The following is a 26036-nucleotide window of genomic DNA, read 5'->3' as shown; positions in this document are numbered from 1 at the left end:
TTGAGACTACAAACCTCATTTTTTTAGATAAGGATACATTAAACTTCTGGGATTCTGTCCTTAAATGTATCGGAACCACCACATCGAAGTCGGGTAATGTCAAGCTCACACATTTTAGGCATGTTATAAATAGAAACTCGCACTTGTTTATTCCAAATAAAAATATTTCAATAATTGACAACTTTTATAGGAAACGAACTCTGCTTACATCAATGTAGTAAAGGTAAAAATAAACACAGAACGGAACAGATAATATTAATATTATCAGTGGCGTAGCTACAACTTCGGGCGCCCGGGGCCAAGAATGTTCTGCCGCCCCCCTTTATCTACCTACCTAAATATCTTCGATATTAAGTATATAAAATTTAGGAAGGTCACGCAAATTCTAAAGTTTCAAAATTCTCATAATACGGTTTTTGAGGAAATTGATAGTAAATTTACAAGACATCTTTTTAAAAGCCATAAAAAAACCCATTTTCGCCCTGTATCTTGTACACTTTTGACACAATTTTCAGGAATTTTTGCCCGAATTGGAGTTTTAAAAAACAGCGAAGATCGTTTTGCCGCCCCCAAGACGTTGCGCCCGGGGCGACGGACACTTTCGGAATTTTCGACTTTTGCGTAGGAATCGAAGTGCCGCTCACTCAATGTGTGTCCCAGCGACGATAACAGCAGTTTCCCGCCAAGCAGTTTGATTGTATCCTGAACCGATTTTGCTTTGCTGAACCGATTTTTCTTGTGTGCAGGTGCATTGTCATGGAACAAAATTACTTTTCCGTGTCTTCTGGTCAATTCTGGTCGGTTTCCGATCAATCCATGGTTCAAATTAATCATTTGTTGTCTGTAGCGATTAGTATTAACAGCTTCTCAGGTTTTAGAACTCATAATATACCACATCCAACGCAGGATTGCTCTTGCCAACAGGTGCTACTTCGGACTGAGTAGGCAATTGAAAAGTAAAGTCCTCTCTCGATGAACAAAAGCTAAACTCTATAAGTCGCTCATAATTCCCGTTCTGATATATGGTGCAGAGGCTTGTGCGATGACAACAACCGATGAGTCGAAAAATTCTGCGAAAGATTTATGGTCCTTTGTGCATTGCCCATGGCGAATATCGCATTCGATGGAACGATGAGCTGTACGAGATATGCGATGACATTGACATAGTTCAGCGAATTAAAAGACAGCGGCCACGCTGGCTAGGTCATGTTGTCCGGATGGATGAAAACACTCCAGCTCTGAAAGTATTCGACGCAATACCCGCCGGGGGAAGCAGAGGAAGAGGAAGACCTCGACTCCGTTGGAAGAACCAAGTGGAGAAGGACCTGGCTTCGCTTGGAATATCCAATTGGCGTCACGTAGCGAAAAGAAGAAACGACTGCCGCGCTGTTGTTAACTCGGCTATAATCGCGTAAGCGGTGTCTACGCCAATTAAGAAGAAGAAGAATATACCACACCCTTTTGACTCCAAATATAATCTTCATCCAATATTGCTTTCAGTTCGGCGTCTTCAAACTTCTTTGGTAGTCTTTCAAGTTTTTCATTTTTCACATCAAAATCATTATCTCTGAACCGTTGAAACCATCTTTTGCATGTTGATTCTGATAGAGCATGATAATCATACGCCTCGAGAAGAAATTATTGCTTTCCGAAAATCATCACTTTTTGAAACAAAATTAGACATTTTAAACACAATGAAAAAATATGATGTTCTTTGTTAATTAAATGTTGTAAAATTAATGTTCTCAAACAACTTACTGTGGCGGATAAGTTTAAGCGACCGTTTTTGCGTACTTTTGCTTTCTTTAAGGGCGGAGATGCAAAATTTGCACCAAATGGATTTAAGTGTCGAAACCATACGGCAACGCTTTGAGGTGTGGGTTTATATGCTGAAAAGCCACTATTAATGCAACAAATGAAGGCTGTATGACTTTCTGGGCTAAAAAGTACAAAAATTGGGATCAAAATGATCGGCGAAAGTAAATTTAATTTGATATGCTAGCAAAATTTGCTTTAAGTGTACGTTCAGGTAGTTAGTGTCTCCAGGATGATCGTGTAGTAAATAAAATTAAGTTTCCTCAAAGACAAATAATTTAGGGCTGTTTTTCATACCATGTTTAGGTACTTCAACACCTTGTTGATAAAATAATTAATGCACAAAAATATGCTACAGCGACCAATTTTTAAGATCCGCAATTGAAGAGCACTATCCTTACATAGCCTAATCTTCCAGGATGAAATGAATTTTTGATGACTCATGCCCAGCTCTTGACCGATGCTACGACTGCTACTATGCCGTTCTCTTTCGACCAATTCAGCGATTTTATCGCAATTTTCGACGGCAGGCCTTCGGAGCGTGGCGCATCTTCGACCACCTCTACACCAGAACGAAAACGTTGAAACCATCGTTGTGCAGTGGAAATGGAAACTGTATCGGGTCCATAAACTGCACAAATTTTATTGGCGGCTTGAGATGCATTTTTGCCTTTATCGTAGTAGTACTGTAAAATGCGACGCTCTAACTCACGAACGACTTAAAAGAAACGACTATCAATAGGTGTTAGCGCGTGAAATGAGCTTTCCAAAAAGGTATAGCATGACCCGATGCGTCGAATAAAACTAGAACTAAGCGCTTTCAGCGCCAACTAGCGCAAATACCGCAAGACTTTTTTGACAACCTATTACTCTAAAATTCTCATAAAATTCCATTAATAAAGATTTTACAACTCGTTGGGTATGGTTCCGTTTTGAGAAAATTGAGGTTCTATTGATGCTAAAGGAAGAACGACTCGTTATTAGAAGATCCTATTGTGAAGTCTATATTTCTACCGTAAGTGGTGAAAGTGATTTGGTCGTTTCAAAATAACTTTACATTGCTTTCTTTTAATTAATCATGAGTGTCAATAACGAAATTACACTATTGACCATATTCAAACTTTATAAAGAAATAGCTCATGTGATCTTCTCTCAATTGTATCTGGACGTGCGTTTTTATTCACCCCTAGTTATATACTTGAAGAACCAATTAAATATAGATTTTTTGCACTGCGAAATGTTGTTTATACAAAAACAAAAAAGTTTTGGTTGCCCTGAATATCTTAGCAAATTTTGGTGCCTTCAAGTGCCCAGATTATGACCTTATTCATGAAAATATTGGATGTGCTGTTGTTTTTAAGGGGTATTCTGGTCTAGAAGCATGAATTTCAGGTTTAAAAAAAATGTGTCGTAAAAAAAGGCAATTAATATTTTTTTGCTATCCATTTTTTTATTAGTTATTTGTTAATTTTAGAAGAGTACAGAAAAAAATTAGAAACTAAGAAAAGTAAAAAAAAAAGTTTTTTTGGATCACTTTTTCTGACTATTTCAAATTTTTTAAAAATAATAAAAATAAAAATTTGTGGATGGGGCTAGTTCCAACCATAGTCAAGCCTATAAAGACGACTCTATAAAAATTTTAAGTAAATCGGTCTAGTAGAACCTGAGAAATCGTAGGTATCGTTCCGAAAAAGTCAATTTTGAGAAAATTGCGTTTAAAGTTTCGCGTAAAGTCTTTTGTTCGATTAGTTCCGGCCGAACCAGCTTGGATGCCGGGTCAGAAAAATGCCTATATCTCCGAAAATAATTTGAATTTTGAAAAATCCTCTTGTACACATATTCTTGATAACTTTGAAAATATAAAAAAAAAATTGATTTTTTTAAATTACTAGACCAGAGTACCCCCTTAAGATAATTGCATATCTAATATTTTGATAATTATCGGTTTGTTAGTAACAAAAATTTGGTTACAATTCATAAAATGTCCTATTTCACTCAATGGAAATCTCATTTTACGTTTTCACGTTTCAAAAGTAATTCGCAGTGCACTCTGCCAATATACAAGTATGTGCACTCCATTGAACTCAGTGATTTAATACGTGTTGAAGTTAGGAATGATAAAACAATTTCTCAAAGCATGGAAAAGTTTAAAGGTGGAATTTTTGAATCGTGGAAAAATTTTGATATTCGAAAATTTCCTAGGTAACCATTAAACTAATTATGAAGAAGTTGCGCTAAATACGGAGGCTGCTATATATGTATATTTCTGGCCTAGGTAACACTAAGTGTTGCCAGGTGCAATCTGACATTTCCATTGGGAAGTTTGACATTTTTTAGCATAACATCACTCAGAACGTTTTGTCATTTAATCGTGAATTGTTTTATTTACTGGGAATTGAAAAATTCATCTCGGCCAAAAATGGAATTAACTCGTGAACATTTTCGTGCGATCATTTTTCACAACTTTCGACGTGGATTATCACGACAAGAGTGCATCGATCAACTAAAATCTTTGTATGGATATGAAGCACCATCTTATAGCACTGTGAAAAACTGGTACAACGAATTCAATCGTGGCCGACGCTCGCTCAAAGACGTATTTCGTGAAGGTCGTCCAAAAACAGGCGTTTTGCCAGAAAACATCGATGCCGTACGTGAACTGATAATGCAAGACCGTCATGTAACATACCTTCAGATAGAGGATCGTATGCTAATAGACTGTCAGACTCTAAAAACAAATTTGAGTATCAAGTTAGACTATCTATGGAGATAATCTGCAAAAATTTTCGTATAATTAAGGAAAGTATAGCGAGGACCAGAAAAGCGGTTCAGCCAGAATCTTAAAGTGACGGGAAAAATGGTATCAAGGTTGTTCCGCTCGTCATATCATGACACAATCCTGTTGGTCCTTAAAAAGATATTTCCACCTGGAAAAATATCAAAGAAAAGGCGTTTTATTGAAATATAACATATGTTTCCGAAAACATTATTATCGAAAAGTAAGGAAAATATAAAAACAATTTGTCGCTTAATTCCTAATTAGCAGAAAATTAACAAGGAAGGAAGGACTTTTTATATTATATGTATAATAGAGAATCTTTACAGGATACTTACCGTCGCAAGGTTTTTGTCAGGCTAAGGGAGCTGTATACATAGTATGGGGACGTGGCGCCAGTACAAGTCAATTAGTTTGCTGCGATCATATTGATCGTTTTGTTCTTAGAAACAACTTTCGCAAACAAAAATTAGTAAGAACTACAAAAAATGGAAACTGCAAATTGTATACACTTTTCTTCACACATGTTATGGAATATAGTTCGTTTATAAAAGATAAATATATTGCCAAAATAGTACCCGTGTCCGGTCATTGGGACTTACTCATGTCCGATTATATAGTAGGAACTAGTTCTGTATGGTAATATTAATGAAAACGTTATGTTTGTGGAATTTGTGCAGTTATGGGAGCTATTCGGTTATGAGGACTGTCCGTATTGGAGAATTTCACTGTATATACAGATATGTATATAATTTAGATTGAGATCTTGATCGATTTCATTCATATATAATGCTCACAATAAGTATAAGAAACACGTCCACTTACATTATTTCAATACTACTGTGATCAAATTGAAAGATGAATTTTTAATTTATACTTCGCGTGTCGAATCGGTAAAGTTTTTTTCTGTTAGTTGGTAGTATTGTTAGTGATATCTATGCCAAATTTCACGGCAAAATATTGATTAGTATTTGAGATACGCGTCGATTTGTGAGGCTCTAAAAGTGAATTCTTCGATTTTTACTATGTCTGAATTTATTTAACAAAAAAGTGCGATAATGCACCATCTCATACTGCATTGGTTATTTGTGATCATTTCGCCACATTTTTAACTAATATCGTGCCGAACCACCGCATTTGCCTGATTTACCTTCGTGTAACTTCTGGCTATTCAGCAACTTCATATGACCACTTCGAGGACACCGTTTTGACTCAATTGAGGATATAAAAGATGAATCGAAGAAAGCTCTGATGGCCATCAGAGTGAGGATTTTTCGAAGTGCTATGATGACTGGAAAATTCGTTGGCATAAGTGTATTGCAGCCGGCGGGGATTACTTTGAAGAAGATGAAATGGACAAAATTCACCATTCAATTTAATCACAGCAGTATCACTCATGTTGACTTATGTAAATAAATAGGAAGTACTGACCCTTTTTTATTCACTTTTGGCATCAGGGTAAATATATTGTCATGATATGATATGATTTTATACTTTTGTTACTAAAAATTTTTGTTTACCTAACTAACCAAGATAGATATATGGATATAATAGGTTGTCAAAAAAGTCTTGCGGTATTTTCGCTAGTTGGCGCTGAAAGCACGTAGTTCTAGTTTTATTCGTCGCATCGGGTCATGCTATACCTTTTTGGAAAGCTCATTTCACGCGCTAACACGTGTTTGATTGATTGTCGTTTCTTTTAAGTCGTTCGTGAGTTATAGCTTCGCAAACATGGAGCAAAATAAAGAGAAAATACGGCATATTTTACAGTACTACTACGATAAAGGCAAAAATGCATCTCAAGCCGCCAATAAAATTTGTGCAGTTTATGGACCCGATACAGTTTCCATTTCCACCGCACAACGATGGTTTCAACGTTTTCGTTCTCGTGTAGAGGTGGTCGAAGATGCGCCACGCCCCGGAAGGCCTGTCGTCGAAAATTGCGATAAAATCGCTGAATTGGTCGAAAGAAACCGGCATAGTAGCAGCCGTAGCATCGGTCAAGAGCTGGGCATGTCATCAAAAATTCATTTCAATTTCAATAAAAACAAAAAAAACTTCAATAAAAATACCGCAAGAATTTTTTTTCTTCAAAAGAGATGATATCAAAATTGAACTCTCAATGTGGCACCATCCATTTTTAGGTGAAATCACATATCTTAGGATATACTAAACCAATTTCCATAGGTGACATTATCCTAACATTGCTATTACAGAACAAAAATGGGCGAAATAGGACAATATTCACGCCTACTTCGTATATAATTATTTTTCTCTCCAGTACACAAATGAAACTGCAATGATTATATCGGGGTAAAGGTTTGCACCTATAGTACCTTTAAATTTTGCCTTCCTAAAATTGTCAACATCGGATCATAACAGTTCAAGCCTCCAGATACCGAAAATGGGGAACCCATTGCCAATGGCTAACTTTTTACATAGACCTACTGGTCAGATGAAGGTTCAATTTAGTGTGAGGTGAAGGGTTCGTCATACAGGAGACAGAAGTCAACGCTTTTTGTGAACTTTAGGAGCGACTTTATATCTGCGTAGTTCTTCATGCCAATAGGTTGTGGCTGTCAAGAGGCCAACAGCCGTTCGGCAGTCCTTTCGAGAGCGTGTGAGTATGAAGGAAGGCGATCCTGCATGTACTTAAGGCATTCTACATCGCTGGGATCGCCTGTCAGCACTTGTAGCACTTTTGGCAATCTCATCAGCAGTTTCGTTTCCCTGAACTCGCTTGAGGCCTGGAACCCAGCATGCAGCCGCTATCTGGCAGCCGTTACATCTACTGCTTCCCTGCTTCTAAGGACTATCTCTGACGTAATGAGATGTGAGATTATTGCCTTAATTGGTGCCTGGCTATCAACGTATATACATATTTATTATTTTTATGTTTTTTCCTGCGTTGTTAGCTATCCAGTGTGTGAGGTATGTATTTATAAATAGCAAGATCAGAAGTTAATGCAATTAGCCGAAACCTTCTTCTGACATTAGGTTGGTCAAAGTGTGTGATACTTTAATGAAATTAAGTGGATCATTAAAGTGGTGTGTGGTAGCTGAATATGAATAAAATTGTTCTAGACTTTGACATAAACTTTATATCCCTAAAAGAATGAATTCTTATCCTCTGGTTGATTTTGCCTCACCTCATTGTATTACATTCGTCGACGCGAAGTAAAATATAGTATTGGTACTAAATATATCTACGACCTAAATATAATATAAGTTAATAAGATACCAAATGTTGAATTTTTTCGCAACATTTTAAAAAAAGTTTTGACAACACTTGAATTTATGGTATTTCCCCGGCTTTGATCTTTGCAAGTTACAAGAGTATAAAATGTTTGTCAAAGTGAAATTTATGAGCTGCTCAAACAATTTAATATTTCGAAAATGTTGGTTTACCACACTATTGTAAAAATTTATTCTAAATGAGCTCCAAGTAAAAGCTTACGACGGTTGTTGAAGAAATTTATAATAATTTTCGATGAAGTTTAGTACACCGTTCATTTAATATATCCAATTTTATTAAAAAATTATTATAGTTTAATTTTTTTAACAGCCTGAAGTTGTAACAAAACTTATGGCCGCCATAGTATACGGCTAACGCACCTTTTAGCAACTAGCTGGTAGAAATTTGAATATTTACTCGAATATTCAGAGACGTTTTCTGTAGTGTCTAATGCTCTAAAGTCAACCAACTTGAATAGGCCGTGTTTAACAATGAACTTTCAATTTTTTATATTGTTCCGCGTACATCTCTATATAACGTATATTTGGAACGTTAGATTTTAACGCATTCAGCTTTACTACATTTCCGTAAATGAAGCATAATAGTTTTACTCATCTAATGGTGGTTGGTACATACTTACATACATATTGTATATCAAACTGATCAGAATAGAAGCAGATGAGAGAAGATGAATCACAACTGTGTGCCAGCGATAGCTAGAGTAAAACTTGAGATATCTTGACAAGGTTCTCCTTGATGACTACCAAGCTGAGTAGGTGAAAAATGCTGATGGCCGAAATAGTACCTTTCCAACGCCCACAAAATGGATACAAAACTTCAATTTGGTATTGAAGGAGCATGTATGGTAAAGTAGGCGTGGTCCGCCACTAATTCACATAATATAAATATTTCAGAAATTACTAAGCAGAAATCTCTCAATAAAATTCCACATTGCGCGCTCCATCTGTCTCGTTACATCGCCTTCACAGTCTTTAAGAACAAAAGTGTCAATGTCTAGACTATTTTCATAGCAAAGAATTATTACTCTGATTCTGAGGCACATCTTTCATTGTTAGGGTTCTAGGTGATTGCTCCTCCACCTCTCTGTCAAAATATCAAATATGTGCTTTTTCGAAATCAAACTGTTTAACGACAACAGTTTTTGGGAGATAGCAGTGTATATATCTGTCCCATCTTTTTTAGAATGTGTTGGATTCAGACAAATATTTGAGGCTTCAGAGTTTCGCACATAACTTTCACCTATTATTCTATTTTAATTTTTTGCTTTTTGTACACCCCTCCACTGAGGCTCTTTCTTACAATATTGAATTGAAAGTTTTGGCTTTCGCACATAGTATGTATGTAGTTACAAGTATCCTTCGTTTAGATTATAAATATTTACCCAATATAAGCAAAAGAAATGTTGATAAGTATGATAAGACAAGATATTTAAATTTGCTTACATAATTTGCTTATTAATATTTATTGTATTGATTTATGTTATGAAATTATTCACAAAATCCAATGAATCGTAAATAAAATTAAAGTCAATAAAGTACAAAAAATAGTAGGACGCAATTATCCAAAATGCTTTTGAAGTAAATATCGATCTCATCATCAATATCGTTAACACTTTCTGTCGAATTCAATACCTCAACACAACGTATATACCATAAAGGTAAGCACCTACATAGGGAATAATACCGAACCGTACTATACATACATCTATAGGAATACATTTCAATTTCGTTAAATATTTGAATTTCTGCCAAATATTCAAAACTAAGAATTGTGTATGCATAATATATTTTTTAATTCTAAATAGAAATGAAAAGTTCATTAGCAAAACTTATCGCCCAGGGGGCCTATTCTGTAACTCGATTCGAAAAAAAATTTACTCGAATTCGGATTTTTTATATTCTGTAACTCGATTTTCGTATTTTCAAGCCGATTTTCGAATAAAATATTCGTTAGCTTTTGAGTTGTAGAAAGCAAAAACGAAAATTGTACGTATTTATTCTGGCACAGGGTGGTACAACTTTCGCATAATGATAAAATAGATCCGAATTTCGAATACATTTACGAATCGAGATACAGAATAGGGCCCCTGAGCTTCAGCCTGTTGGTAAAACATCTACAGCTAGACACTCATAAGTTAAGAGCACACCTATTTCCCATACGACACCCATTTTAAAATATACCATATCACTCGGACTATGCTTTTTAAATGGCCCAAATAGTGAGTTGAGAACCTTCAGGTTTGTACGGACAATAGTTAGCAGTCAATTTGTGAGATAACTCATTTAAATGAAGCAGATATATTTTCTGATAATAATGTGTTCTGGTGTTGAAACTGAGCAAGATTCATTTAGAGTTCCGCCGCCACTATTAACATAATATATACATCGGTCAAAATGTGAGATGTTTTAATCCAAGCCTTTGTGGGTGCTGAAATGGCATTAACCTGTATGTGGCAATTCCAACATAATTTGTTCACAACAACATATGGCCATACGACATTCATGGTTTGAAAATGATAAAGAATGTTTTCTACGATTCATAGATATCAAAATTTTAAATTGCAATAAATAAAAACTTTGCAGAAATAGTGCTGTCAAAATATTCCTTTTTCACGTTTGAAAATTGTAGAATTTAGACAGTAATATTTCAAGCCCCCATTTACCGAATATGCGGACTACAATGCCGATGAATGACTTTTTACCGAAAATGTCGGTCAATCTGTGAGACACATTATTGAAATTCACAGAGAATCTGTTCAGGATAATAATGAGTCCTTGTGTTAAAAAGGGGTAAAATTGGTGTCAATACTGCCAATGTATATTACGGTTATGGTACATACATACATATGTATGTACATATGGGCCATTCCATCATTTGGCGACATGGTTTTGTACCCGTGGTTCTCCGTTTTTGACGAAACTTTCGAATATCATAATATAGACCAAAATAAGAATATCTGTAAACTTTTAGTGGTCAAAGTTGCTCCATTGTTTTTGGCAAAGCGCAATTCAAAATTGAGATCAAACACAAAAATTACAATTTCTTTTTATTTTTTAACGACCTCAAATTAATTGAAAGAAAAAATGCAAAAGTTAATCGCTATACGGCGCAAATTTTTATGAATGAAGACAACTGATTTCTTCATTAATTCAAGTCCCAGAATACAATTTACATGTTTTACCTCCTTCACACAACCTTCTAACAAGCGAACGAAGACTGCGCCGTATAGCGGAAACAACTCTGCACTTTTTGCTGTTCATGGGACCATGCGCACGTTACTACAGATTCTTATGTAAAATTTAACGAGGAATCTAATGGGAAAGTCAATTTTGAAAAAAAGTTGGTGGAAAAGCACAAAAAATGGGATTTTTGGAAAAATAATGTGTTTTTTGGATTTTGAAAATTTTTTTGGATTTTGAAAATATTTTTATCAGAAAGCTGAGATTTTTCTACATAAAATTGGATAACTTCCATTTTTTTTTCACTCAATTTTGAGGTCGTTAAAAAATAAAAGAAATAGTCATTTTTTGTTTGATCTCAATTTGAATTGCGCGCCAAAAAACAATGGAACAACTTTGACCACTAAAAAGTTAACAGATATTCTTATTTTGGTCTATATTATGATATTCTAAAGTTTAGTCAAAATCGGAGAAAGACGGGTACAAAACCATGTCGCCAATTGATGGAATGGCCCATATAGTTTGTATTTGAATACGTTCTTTTTTATTATTTCCTAATAAAACTGTTATTAAAACAGAACTGCATCAATACATCCTATTGCTTTTACATTCAGCAACACATCAAAAATATGGGTCCGTTGTTAAAATGGTTTTAAACATTATGAATACCGTATTTATGCACAGCGAATAAAACACAAATGCCTGAAGAGCAGCTAAACTCTTCAAAATTTTAATATTGTAGTGTATCCGCATTGTAGCTTGCTTTGTCTAGTTTCGGTAATTTACTCTACAAGATCAATAAATGTTTTACCTTTCTATGTATTTATAAAAACTAATTGATTAAAATAGTTTATAATTATATAAAATTGTTAATTTATCCGTTTTCCATTTTCTATTAATATTTTTCCTAAATAAATGCAATAATATCAACCAACTGTTTGGTTTGCATTTTTTTGATACTCTGGTAATGCCAGAATACCACAAAAAGTCAAGGATTGACAACACTTTGATAAGCTACGGACAAAGGAAATTAAATACAAATAAATGATATAATTTTGTAATATATGTATGTATGTATGTAAACAAAAATTTCTGCACCCTGCCAGTTGCTGTGTGATGCTATTTTTTTTTTTTTTTTAATAAAACAATATTCAAAAAAATCTTACATGAAGAATGAACACATTGTTATCATTTGAAATACCATAAAATGTTTTTACATACATATACATATGTACATATAGATATGAATTATTCATACTTTTAACATAAAACGATAAATCGTGCGCGTCTCGAGGTTCAAAATTATATCCTCACCAAATCGGTTAAGTCGTTGTATACATATGTATATGTACATAGATACATACTTATAACAAAATCGACGATTAAAAAAGGCCTCCGTTAGGACCTTCTGCAGGACTAAAGAAATAGCTGTACAAATTTCTCGTCTTTAAATAAAAATCATGTCATGTTAAAGTTAGGAATTCAATGATATTGTTCTGTTAAAAATATTTTCGTTTACATTAGGCTACCGAAAATTAAAAAACTTAAAATTATGTTGGTCCACACCTACTGAATACGGTCTGCACCTCTACCCTACTTAGCGACGGCCGCCACGTATGTATGAAGATTTATCATTTATTAATTTCGTCTTAGATGTACTTTACATATTGTGTATGTTTCTGTGAAATTCTTGGTGCTGTTTAAAAAAGATTTGGAGTACACATCAATATTTTAGTATAGATTCAATGTATGCGTAATCGCAATTTTTTACAATATAAATTCGATACTTTGTTTTCAACGAACAAATGATGAAATAAAAAATCCGATTCATGATGAAGTAGAAAATACTAAGAAGGAATCGTTGAACGCACTGTTCTTTACATCCATATAAGTAACTACATACTATATGTACATACATGTGTATATCTTTTACAAAACCGGTATGAACAAATAAAAATTTGCTATGTAGCAATACACGCAAACTCCTGCAATGACTTTGATTGTAGTTTGTGTATGTTCCGGCTCACTTTTTCGCTTTTATATATTTACTTTTCTTTTTATTCGCCAAAGTAGTCATCGTCAATCGCACAAGAGCTTCAACACGGGCGAACGACGATTGTGATGTCAGTACCTTTTGGCAAGCTTCAGCATTACAAGTATAGCGGCAACAACAATTGTTATGGTAAGGCAAGAACCCCATAAGGGCGGTGGATGTGGAAGTAGAAATGACAGCAGTAGCGGCCCGACAATGTAGAAAAAAAAGGCAAAAAGCAACAAAATGCTGGAAAATGTAGAGAAATAAAAAAAAATTAAATATACATACATAGCTACATACATACATACCTACAATAAATACTGTATACATATGTAGGTAGAAGCACAAGTGCAAATAAAAATAAGTGGGTAAGTATTCAGCAGCCAACAACGCCGATAACAACGCAAATAACAGAAACAGTACAACGTCTATATGTCTCTTCTTTGCTATGTCAAAGAAATGATGCCACAGCAATCACCGGTGGCAATGGTGCCGCGGCAGTTGTTGCTGCTGCTGCATAATTCATACCTATGCTGCTTCTGCCCACAACCTGCTACCTTCTGTTTGCTACCAAACATCTTAGGCCGATTGTGATTACTGGGGTTGCAATGTTATGCACATTATAATATACATTTCTATATACTTATACACTTACTTATGTGCCAATGTGGATGTGAGCCCCAATACATTTTTTTGTGTGTTCAATTCAATTCAGTCATAGTCGTTCACACCAACAGGAATGAGTAGATACAGACGACTCTAAACTTTAGTCGCCTTTCGTTGGTAATAACATGGTGAATGAGTGAAATTGCTCAACCTTACTGGCACCAAGCACAATCAACAGAACAAACACCACGCCTCCCTAATATCCAAAGCATTAAAAGCACATACCACATACATATTAATACGAATACGCAAGCAAACCAGCAACTTAATATGGCATGCTTTATAGCCTTCTCTGCATAGTTTAAACATGCATTTCCTCCCTTAAGCGTAGCAGAATCCATAAGCGCAAGCAAGACAAATCTATAAACTTTGTCGAAACAGGCATCAAGTAGAGGTATAACAGACACCAATCGTGCACGATTCTGCCAATAAAAGATGCCTATATGTGTGCAAGATATGTTGAAATGCAATAGCTGTCTTTAGGCCAGTATGAGTTGAAATTGGTTTCACTCATTTCGTGGAGCGTCGTTGTGATGGGCGCTGTCAGAAAAAGTGCTTGCTGTACATACAGTAGTCGTCTCACATTCGAAGAACGATGAACTAGTGGGTAACTATATGGTGTAGCGCGCATGACTCAACAATGGAATTGAGTTCGAAATTGTAAATGTGCTCTCCGTACCGTGTTTCGAACAGCGACAACCGGCGAGCACGGCACACTGCAGAAACGATCGAATCACGGTAGTGAAACTTAACGTGCCAAAACCACTCACGACAAATCAGTTTCAAACGTCCAGCTAGTGTCGGCAGTGTATTTTGGAACCTTTCAAAAGTTTCGAGCGAAAAAGAAACCGGCCGTGGGTGTGTGATCGACTATGTGCGTTTGTGAATAGTTTGAAGTAAAAAATTAACCCGCCGCTGCAAGATATCCACAATCCACGCGTATATGGAAATACAAACGAAATAATTAGTGGAAACAGATAAATTATTAACATAATAATGAAGTGTACATATGTATTTGGTATATATAAATTCGAAGAATTACTTTAATAATTAAAGGAAACCCTTTTTAAAGATAACAATGACTTTTAAAGGTTAGCAGCAATGATTGAGAGTGGATAAATATAAATTTATATTCGAATATCTTCTAAATATGAATCCACGGTATAAAAGCGTAAATTGTGCAATTTAATATCGATAAGTAAAAAACACGAATTTATAGAACTTACTATTAGCATTTCCAAAGTGTGAAAATATTAAAGAAAAAGTTTAATTAGCGAAAGAAGCCTTCATAAATGTGAAATATATGGATTTTGCAATAATCAAAGAGTGGAAACCCTGCATACATATGTACATACATACATATATTATATATACGTAACTAACGTACATATGTACATAAGTGCTAATTTATTTATATACATACATATGTATGTATATATGTATGTCAGTAGACATATTATACCCTGAAGAGGGTATATTAAGTTTGTCACGAAGTTTGTAACATCCAGAAGGAAACGTCGGAGACCCTATAAAGTATATATATGTATAAATGATCAGTATGTCGAGCTGAGTCGATTTAGCCTTGTCCGTCTGTCTGTCTGTCCGTCTGTCCGTCCGTCTGTCTGTATATATACGAACTAGTCCCTCAGTTTTTAAGATATCCTTTTGAAATTTTGCAAACGTCATTTTCTCTTCAAGAAGCTGCTCATTTGTCGGAACGGCCGATATCGGACCACTATAACATATAGCTGCCATATAAACTGAACGATCGGAATCAAGTTCTTGTATGGAAAACTTTCACATTTTCCAATGTACATATCTTCACCAAATTTGGTATAGATTATTTTCTAAGGCAACAATGTAATCTCCGAAGAAATTGGACAGATCGGTTAACTATAGCATATAGCTACCATACAAACTGAACGATCGGAATCAAATGCTGGTATGGAAAACTTTTGCATTTGACAAGATATATTTACGAAATTTGGTATAAATTATTTTCTAAGGCACCAATGTAATCTGTGAAGGGTATATTAGCTTCGGTGCAGCCGAAGTTAACGTTTTTTTTTTGTTCATAATTAGTTTCAGCAAGTGTTTGCTAGTTAATTATGCATCCAAAATGCCGATGAGATTAGGTTGGTTGGACGTTCATCAGTACATCTTACTTAGGTATTAACCATACATATGTACATATGTACCAACGTATAACGTATTAATACACACGGTCATTTGTACACACGAGTACATACATACGTATCTACATATATAAATATAAAGAATAGATTTTATCACAAGTTAAAATCTTATTTAAAGAGACGGACACTCGGGAGGGTCCGCTTTCAGCTTCACTTTCTAGTAGTCAGCATTTGCCATTAAAAATCCAATTTAACTCGACGCTACCGCTATCGCTACTGTGATTGTTGTTGTACTGGTTTCAGTTGTGTGGTAGAACTGGCGCATCCCTGCTCTGCAAAGGCGCCCACAACGGTTTAGCCATAAATTAATATGTACCCTTAAATGAATTTTAAGCTGTCAGTAACGCTTGTGACGGGCGCTTAGGTTCTGTCACCCGCCCTGGTAGTGCGAAAGTTTAGATTGGTTAAAAGCAAAGCTTTTGAGGCGTCAGGCCCGTCTTCAGAACGCCGTTCATAGCTACATGTGTATGTATGTACATACATTTACTTATTCGTAAATGAGACGTGAGGCAAGGCCCATTATAAACTCATTGATATTTGCAAAAAAAATTTAATTATACAATAAATTAGCAAATCCAGTTAAAGTAACCTAAGGAGAGCTTGAATTCAATAATATCTTTACTTAGGTATAGCTATGTATGTATATGTTTGTTGGTTTATAGAAATAAATCAATTCGGATATCAGAAGAAACCGAAATGGCAAGAATTCCAAACAGTAGGTGCTTAATAAAAAAAATAAAGTAAGAAAATATAATATGCATTTTGTGATGTGAGTCAAATAAATCAAACCGATTGGTTAATAATATGCTCGTCGCCTTGCTGCCAATTCCAATCACTAAAGAATTTGTTAGAGTTTAAAGTTCTAGCGCGTTACTTAGTTTTTGAGCGTTGTTCTTAATATTTACCCGTGCACACATACATATGTATATAACCACCGTTTTTAATATACTTATATCAGAGGACAACTTGAAAAGATCAGCTACGAAGACATAAAAACGTGAATAAACCAAACCACATCAAGTGATTCCTACAGTGAGACGCTACGGCAAATCATAGTGTTTTAAAGCAAAATTGCTATTTTGAAAAACTTGAATACTTGTATTAGTACAATTACCTTTGATGGTTAAAGAGGCTGGATGAGTGTAACAGCGTTTTGGGTATCTGGAAAATTAGTTGCGCGATTTATCACGGGTGTCAGTTGTCACATCTGTGCATTTTACGTGGATTCAGTATTAGTGAAAAAATCCGATTTTAGTGAAAGAATTATTAGCGTCGGTTTGTTGAAAAGGCGAGAATTAACACCGTTATTGAGCATCCTTGACAGCAAACCTTGAGATATTCCAAAAGACGCACATGGGCGTCTGCACCGAAGAGCGCCCTGTGATGCATTGGGTAAGTTAGCAAATCCAAATATAATGAACTTAAGTAAAGTTTTAAAATCTTTTACCTATAGTCTGCAATATTAATGATTAAACTGATTAGCATGAACATATGTATGCTTCAATCTACTAATCAAATCGGATGTTTTTAGTAAAAATACGTAAAGCACTCAGCGCAGTCTCAGCTGTTAAGGGGGTAGTCTCATGTGAACGCATGCATACATTTTACCACTTTTTAGGAAAATTTTTTTTATGCGACAACAAAATTCAAATTCATTTTAATTTTTTAATATATTTTTATTCGTATTTTGAAATGTACAAAAAAAATTTTTTTTCGTTTTTTACATTTTTAATATATTTTTTTTTTAATCAAAGTAGTCGCCAACAAAAAAAAGTAGTTCACTGGTCATGGTGATAGCGGCTGTTCATGTTGTCTGAAATAAAAAAAATCGAATGGATTATTATTCAGTAGTTCTGCGGCTAACATCCATACCAAATATAATCAATTTCATTAAAAACAAAAAAGCAAAAAAAAATGTCGAACTTCAAAAAAAGTCAAGATAATCTTGTTTTTTTTTGTTAAAAATCGTTTAAAAAAGATTTGAAAATATTTTCCAAAATAAACAATTCTGGTAGGGACGATAACTATAAATGAGTAGAAGAACATACATATGTAAATTTTAAAGCAATCGGTTGAATACTTTTTTTTTGGACCATGACAGTTTCAGAAAATGATGATTCGAGAAAAATGCGTTTAGAAACGTAGCAGCTGCAGACTTGTCATGGCGCCTGGTAGACAGTCGCTAACGACACGTCGGCGACTATGAGCTATAACTTATCAAATACTATGCATTTCGGTCTGAATTTTTCGCAGCATGTTTTCAATAGGTTTTACTGTCAAAATATAAAAAAAAAACGATTTTTCGAAGTGATTACATGAGAATACCACCTTAATGCTCCATTTCACTTATACGAGTATCTTATACTATGTATAATACCTTTTCAAAATATTAAGTTTCCGACGAAGTTTGAACCATACAGAAGGAAACTTCGGCTACCCAATAAAATATAACAGGTGGCGCAAAAATAACCATCCGATGTTTTTTGGAAAATTAAAAACTTTTTTTAAAAAATGAAAAACTTTGATTCTGGTTGTGGATTATTTTTATTTAGTCTTTTACATTTTTTTTACATCAAGTCGAGCATATGATTTCATGTAAATGGCCGCCGCCACAGTTGATTGTCATTGGAGCCCTTTTTATGGCATTTTCCATCACTTTGGCCAGAACTTCCGGCGATAGCTCCTCACATCCTTAACGGATATTATCTTTAAGAGCTGCATGAGTCTGAGGCTTGTTGACATAAGCCCGCGACTTCAAAAAGCCACACAAAGTGTGGAGCGGTCAAATTAGGTGATCTTGTTGGCCAGTGCAAATCGCCAAATCGGGAGATTAGGCGCCCGGGAAATCCAACCTTCAGCATATCGGTAGTGGCACGCAGTGTAACGTACCATTGTTTATTTACGTGTAGTTTACATGTGTTTACTACACAAATGTCAAAACAGAACTAACATTAGGGGTCAATTGCAAAATTTATAGCATCTTCTGTTCATCTTCTGACTTTTGTGCCACCCGTTATATGTGTGTAGATGATCAGCTGAGTCGGTTAAGCCGTGTTCGTCTGCCTGCATAACGTAAACTAGTCTCTCAGCTTTTGAAGTATTGATCTGAAACTGTATAGTGCACATGTCATTTATAGTACAGCTGCTCATTTATCAGAACCACTATAGCGTATAGCCATAAAAACTTACCGATCAAAAACAGTTTCGAGTTTGGAATACTTTTTATTTGACAAGATAGGTGATATCTAAAAAAATTGGACTAGATTGTTGTCCAAGGCATTAGATATGTAATATGTTATTGCCCAAAGGTTGCAATCTCCGAAATTGCTCTGATCGGAACACTTCAGCATATATGTACATAAATATGTACATATGTAGCTGCCATTTTAACTGACCTATCAAAATCAAGATAAAAATATTTTTTTCCTTGTGAAGTATCTTAATTCGACAAGAATGAAACAAGATGACAAGAAAGAATTACCTAAGAATTAAAGAAAAAAATAATAAATTAAGCTTTTAAACATTTATAAATACTATATATGGTTCTTCACTATAGATGTTAAATCTTTTTTCAATATTCGTTCACTAATAACGAACAAGCTTTTCAATTTATGTTCAAGCCGCTTTTGTAGTTCTTTTGGTTGATAAGTATTCGTCTTTCGAGACTCTTCAAACCACAAAAGTATGTATTGTTTTCCATTTTTCTAAGGATCTTTGCAACACTTTAAGTATTTGAATCCAATCTGAACTTTTTAGTGTGTAAGTTTTCTCCCTGTAATACGAATAGATACTGTCTAAGTCGTGTGCGAATAGTACTAATCGTGATTTTAGTTCTTACGCCTCGTTAAGCCTCAATACTCCATCTTCAAGAGTAACGACGAAAGTATCTACTGATTGGGAATATTGACTGATGTCATATATCACTTATTCATTCCTTGTGTTTTTCGTCACTGTTAAATTGTAAGCTGCTGGACTTTTTTTGGCGGATGTGGTGTTAGTCCGTGGAAAACCAGGCAAATCTTTATGAATCTTTGGCGCCGACACTGTTAAAATATCTGTGTTAAAACCAATGGTTTATTAAAGCATGACATTTTAAGCATGGTATATAAAACATTTGCGAAGAAATATTACAAAACACGACAATGGTAGCAATTATTCGACCGTTTCACGGAAAAAATGAGAATTGTGGTGCCTCTGAAAACTTTGTGCTTTATCATCTGAAAAGACAAGGTTCATTCGTTAGATAATAGATTTTCCAATTTAATGCCGTTTGGGTCGCCATCAATTTACAATATTATTTTTAAAACTTATTATGCTTCTTTGCATGACCTCTTCTTTTAAATTTATATATGCTTAAGTATATATCACTTCCAATTCTAAGGAAAGCGTGACTTTATGTTGGATTTCAAGATTGAATAAACCTTCTAACTTCGATGAATAAAGCAAGATGCAGCATGATGATAGTTTATTTGTTGGCAGAATGTATTCTGTCTAGTATTCGTTCATCTTTATGGTATACCCACTCATTTCCCTGGCTTAACCAATAATTTTCTTTGTCTGTATGTTTGATTGTCGTATTCCAACAGCACTTAAACGGCTCGAATAAAAATTTGAGGTATTGTAAAAGTTTGTTTTAGAAACTCTATTCTATATTCCATAAATTTGTGATTATGGAAAATTCACTTTCACTATACATTTGTCGAGCACAGCTATTTATCGCATTTTTACTGTTCGTCTATATATTTTCTAGCAAATCTTAAGCCGCTTACAAATAACTATTGTAAAATCAGTTGCCATGTAGTCGTGGTGCGGACTGTATACGTCGACACTACGGTAATATTTTCACAAAATAAATATCGGTAGAAAACAGTTTTGTTTTGCGCCTTAAATCGAGGTAATGTTTCCAGCTTCAATCAACAATACTTACGATAAAACTTAGAAGAGTGTAAAATACTGCCATTAGTAAAAATGCCCCAGTTTGCTTTTGTAAGCATCCTTCTTTATACATATATAGTGTACATACTAATTTTACATATAATTTTATTTGACGTATGTACATATGTATGTATGGACGACTGATTTGTTTGAAGAAGAGAGTGCTTGTATGGAAAACTTTTTCGTTTGACGAGACATCTTCATCAAATATGTCATGGATCATTTCTGGTATAAACCAAGCAGTAATCAAGTTATCGGAATAATCCTCCAATAGTGAATCACTTCAAAAAAATTTCGAAATCGGACTACAACTGTTTAACACACTTTTGACTTTTTACTAAAAATGGTTGTTATCGATTCAATACCTTCCACCTAATATAAATAAGTAAAGAATGGATAAGTTCGTGTATAACCGAACATGTCCAATAGAGAAGATATAATTCCTAAGTGTTGTTTCGGCCTTTTTTAATATGTCATGATCTGTAATTTTCTTTCATTGTTTTCATTAATGTTCACAACAAATATAATATAACAAATATAATATGTAAAGAATTTTGACTGTCTCAAACCACAACCTGGCTGATTTTGTAAAAGGATTTGGGCTTGCCTTGGGCTTGGCTTGCTTTGTCTCAGAACTGTAGCCATTGGACCACCTTAAACGTTGTGAATTTGCCGATTTTGCCTTGGAATAACTTGTACTTCTTTCGAAATGAAGCTGGTGACACCGTTACTGTCAATGGAGTGCGGTATAGATCGATGATAACCAACTTTTTATGATCGCAATTAGATGAGGATGATCTTGACAACATCAGCCTCCAACAAGACGAAGCTACGTGTCACGCAGCACGTGCAACAACCCAATTATTTCGAGGAAAGTTTGACGATTCGATTATTACATGAAATTGTAACATTGAATGGCCTCCAAGAAGTTATGATTTAACACTATTAGACTACTTTTGAAGGGTTATTTTTAGTCATTGGTCTTAAGCAATAAACCCGACTCTCCTCAAGCTTTAGAAGTCAATATTGAACATGCTTTTCATTTATTACGACTTCATTTAGTGGAAAATGTACTCGGAAATTTGGGTTCATCGAATTCGTTTCTGCAAAAGAAGTCTTGCAGAGCATTTGAATGATATTATGTTCAGAACTTATTGTATCGATTGTACGAGTACTTCACATTAAATAAAAAACATTTGGATTTCCTTAACAATTAGTGTATTCTTCTTTGAAAAGAAATCACATCACTCTTATTGGGAAACCTAATACAAACTTCTACGTGCGGGCAAAAAATTGGTTTTAAAATAGGTGCGAAAGAATTAAAGGCTTATTTTATTTCGTTGTAAATGATAGGTCGATTTAGCCCTGTTCCTCTGTCTGTATATATGTACATATGCATGCATATCGAATTTTGTCCCTTTCTATGCAAGAAACTGCTCATTTGTTGGAGCCGCCGATATCGGACCACTACAAGCTCAACGATCAAATACATGTAATTATATGGATTTTTTTTTAATTTGATGATATATCTTCATGAAATTCGGCGTGTTACTTTCCAAAGCCTCGCAAAGTTTCTTCGTTGAAGTTGTTCAGATCAGACAAATAGCTGCCACACAAACTGACCGATAAAAATCAAGATAATGATATTTTTTTTCCTTTTATGCTGTAAAAAATACACCTGTGAAGGGCATTATAGCTTCGCTGCAGACTTAGTTATCGTTTTTTTTTCTTCCTTCCGCATAGCACCTTTTGACCCATATCTGTAAATGGGCATAAGTCCAACAGTATATCATACAGCAGGGTCGGATCCAGAAATATATTTTGGGGGAGTTCAAGTTCTCTATCAAGCTGCGTCGCTTCAAACTTAGCACTGTCAATTAAGGATCTGATTGGACTTATTAAGAATTAAAGCTGCATACATAGCTACACTTTGTAACTTCAGTGATATCTTAGCCTTATTTATTATATTCAAAAATGGAGGCAGTTTTTAATTTTGTTTCTGAAATAAAATGTCACATTTCCGGAATATATATCTATTACTTTATATTTCCCCTATTTCCCCACCTGAAACCGCCACTGCATATAGTATTACAAGTACGAGGGCTGCTATATACATATATTTCTGACCTAATAATGAAAATAGGAATATTTATCAACGAAAATGGTTTTATTGTTTTTCAAAATATTCTCCATCAAGATTTATACACTTTTGTATGCGCTCAAACCAATTTTCGAAGCACTTTTTCCACTCCGATTGAGACACCTCCAAAACATGGTTTTTGAGTGCTTCAACAGCATCTTCTGGCGACGAAAATCGTTGACCACGCATTATTTTCTTGATGTGTAGAATTAAAAAGAAGTCATTGGGTGCCAAGTCAGGGCTGTACGGCGGATGACCCATCAATTCGACGCCTCGGCCGGTCAAAAAGGCGCTGATTTGAGCCGATGTGCTCGCATTGTTATGGTGCACAATGATTCGTCTTCTCTTGTTCGTTTTTCGAATTTCTCCGAAGACTTCAGGCAAACAAATGGTGGTGTACCACTCAGAATTGACCGTTCTACGTTGCTCAAGCGGAACAGTCGCCACATGACCAGTTTTGCCGAAGAAATAGGCGACCATTTGCTTCGAAGTGCTTCTTCCACGAACAACTTTCTTTGGATTTGGCTCGTCTTGCAAGACCCACACGGTCGATTGCTGTTTTGTTTCGGGCTCATACGCATACATAGATCCATGATTCGTCACCTGTGACGATCTTATAAACGTCTTTCTTTACACCAATCCACACCAGCCTTTTTTTGAGCGATTGTCAAATTGTGCGGGATCCAACGAGAACAAACCTTTTTTACGGCCAGGTGTTCATGCAATATCGAATGTATGCTGGTGGGAGAAATGCATAGGCATGCCTCTATCTGAAGGTACTTATGTTACATGACGGTCTTGCATTATCAGTTCACGTACGGCATCGATGTTTTCTGGCACAACGGCTGTTTTTGGACGACCTTCACGGAATTCGTCTTTGAGCGAGCGTCGGCCACGATTGAATTCGTTGTACCAGTTTTTCACAGTGCTATAGGATGGTGCTTCATAGCCATACAAAGATTTTAGTTCATCGATGCACTCTTGTCGTGATAATCCACGTCAAAAGTTGTGAAAAATGATCGCACGAAAATATTCACGAGTTAATTCCATTTTTTGGCCGAGATGAATTTTTCAATTCCCTGTAAATAAAACAATTCACTATTAAATGACAAAACGTTCTGAGTGATGTTATGCTAAAAAATGTCAAACTTTCCAATGGAAATGTCAGATTGCACCTGGCAACACTTAGTGTTGCCTATACCAGATATATATATGTATATCAGTCTCCGTAATCTTCGCTTGAGTGATAGCAAACTAGTTACTAACTAGTTTTCTGGGAAACAGCTGTTAAAAATAATTCTTCCATCCGAATCAACTAAAAATTGAAAATTGATTTTTTGACACCTAAGCCCCCTTTCCGTAGACCAGGTCACATATTATAAAAGAAGTTCTTCTTAATTATCAAGGTATTTTACAAAATTTCTAATAAATGTGTTCGTATAAAAAGTGACTGGAAGAGAATTTATACTTTGAAGCGCTTTAGCGTTGACGACGTTGTCCATATGATTGAAGTAGTATCTACACTTTACTCACATACTCGAATGTATTTAGTATTGTCGACTACTGTTACCTACTTATATAAATACATACATACATATGTGTAAGTCGCTCAAGATTACATATTTTGCACAGGAACATTATTTCTCGAAAGCTGAATGTTTAGCTCAGCATGGCCATTAACATTTTGAAATCAAATTGCATTTTGTATTTATTAATTTTCTGTTATCTATCGCTAAGGTTAAATGTTATCACTGTATACTGTAGAATGAATGTTTTGCTGATAACTCATATACAGCTTGCTGTTTGGAGTATACGTATTCAAAATTTACAGTATATAATATGCAGGTACTTATGGTAACAAATGATATCTGTTTGAGTACTTCTCGCTCTATTTATATATTGAATTAATGATCAATATACATGAATAATTTAGCCAAGGATTTGCTATAATTTGGGAGAGATAAAATTTAATTAAAGTTCTTCGAGAAAATTACGGTAATACTATATGTGTATAGTGTATAAATTCCAACTGAATATGTATGGATCTGATATGTTGATGTTGAGAGCTGAAATTATTGCAACCAAAAATCGAATTTATTAGACAGTGGAATTACTTACGTTAAGGGGGTATTCTAGTCTAGAAATGCTATTTAACGGCATTTTTTAAAGTCGAATAAAAAAAAAAAACTAAGAACATTTTTACCATCCAATTTTTTATCAGATATTTATTGATATTTTAAGAATACAAAAAAAAAAATTTTGTGATAATTTGATTAATTGCGGCGTGGTGGCGTGGCGGGGGTTGAAAATAAGGGTGCGCCCTTCCTGACACGATTCCAACACTTTGGGTGATCTGAAAAAAAAAAAAAATTTTTTAATCAGTACAAATGCCGTTATCGTCTGAACTAGGATAAAAAAAAAAAATTTAGTAAATGACGACTGTTTGAATTTTTTGCCCGTTTTTAGGCAAAGATCAAAATTTTTAAAAAATAGTAAAAATCAAAATTTTTTAATAATCCTAGTTTCAACCACAGAGAGATATATAAAGAAGGTCCGCATCAAATTTCAAGTTAAATCGGTTCATTAGAACTTGAGAAATCATATCAGTGTTGAAAATAGTAGTTTCGAGAAAAACGCGATTAAAGATTTGAGTCTAACTGCAGGCAGTCTATACATACTTACAGCAGAGCCGCTGCAGACGCTGCGTCACTAAAATAGCTATAAGTCGGTAAATAATAGGAATTTTAAAAATTCCTTTGGGGAATATATTCTTACAGGTCCAGTCTTTAAGAATATGCAAAAAAAATCGATTTTTTTTTTTCAAAATTCTAGACTAGAATACCCCCTTAAGTAATGTTGTGGAAGAATTCAAAATTCATTGCTCGACGAAATCGCGAAGGGATTGCAATCAAATTTGGTATCTTTTCGACTTATTGTGAAGGTCATAGACTCAGTTAGTTTAATTGCTTGCTTTAATTACTTCGCGACAGCTAAAATTAAGTATGTACATATATTAAAGTCCTCAAATGAGTTATGCAT

The 26036-nt window shown here is 34.8% G+C and overlaps 1 protein-coding gene across 3 annotated transcripts in view; it reads left to right on the top strand.

Annotated features, from left to right (window-relative positions):
* The window catches only part of LOC120771970 (putative sodium-coupled neutral amino acid transporter 11), a 550765-nt gene that overhangs the window by 491811 nt on the left and 32918 nt on the right, over window positions 1-26036 (top strand). The window lies entirely within an intron of this gene.

Source organism: Bactrocera tryoni, chromosome 3 (genome assembly GCF_016617805.1).
Source record: "Bactrocera tryoni isolate S06 chromosome 3, CSIRO_BtryS06_freeze2, whole genome shotgun sequence".
NCBI classification, from domain to species: domain Eukaryota; kingdom Metazoa; phylum Arthropoda; class Insecta; order Diptera; family Tephritidae; genus Bactrocera; species Bactrocera tryoni.
The sequence above is the reverse complement of the archived record's forward strand: the minus strand, read 5'-3'. Positions and strand labels throughout refer to the sequence as shown.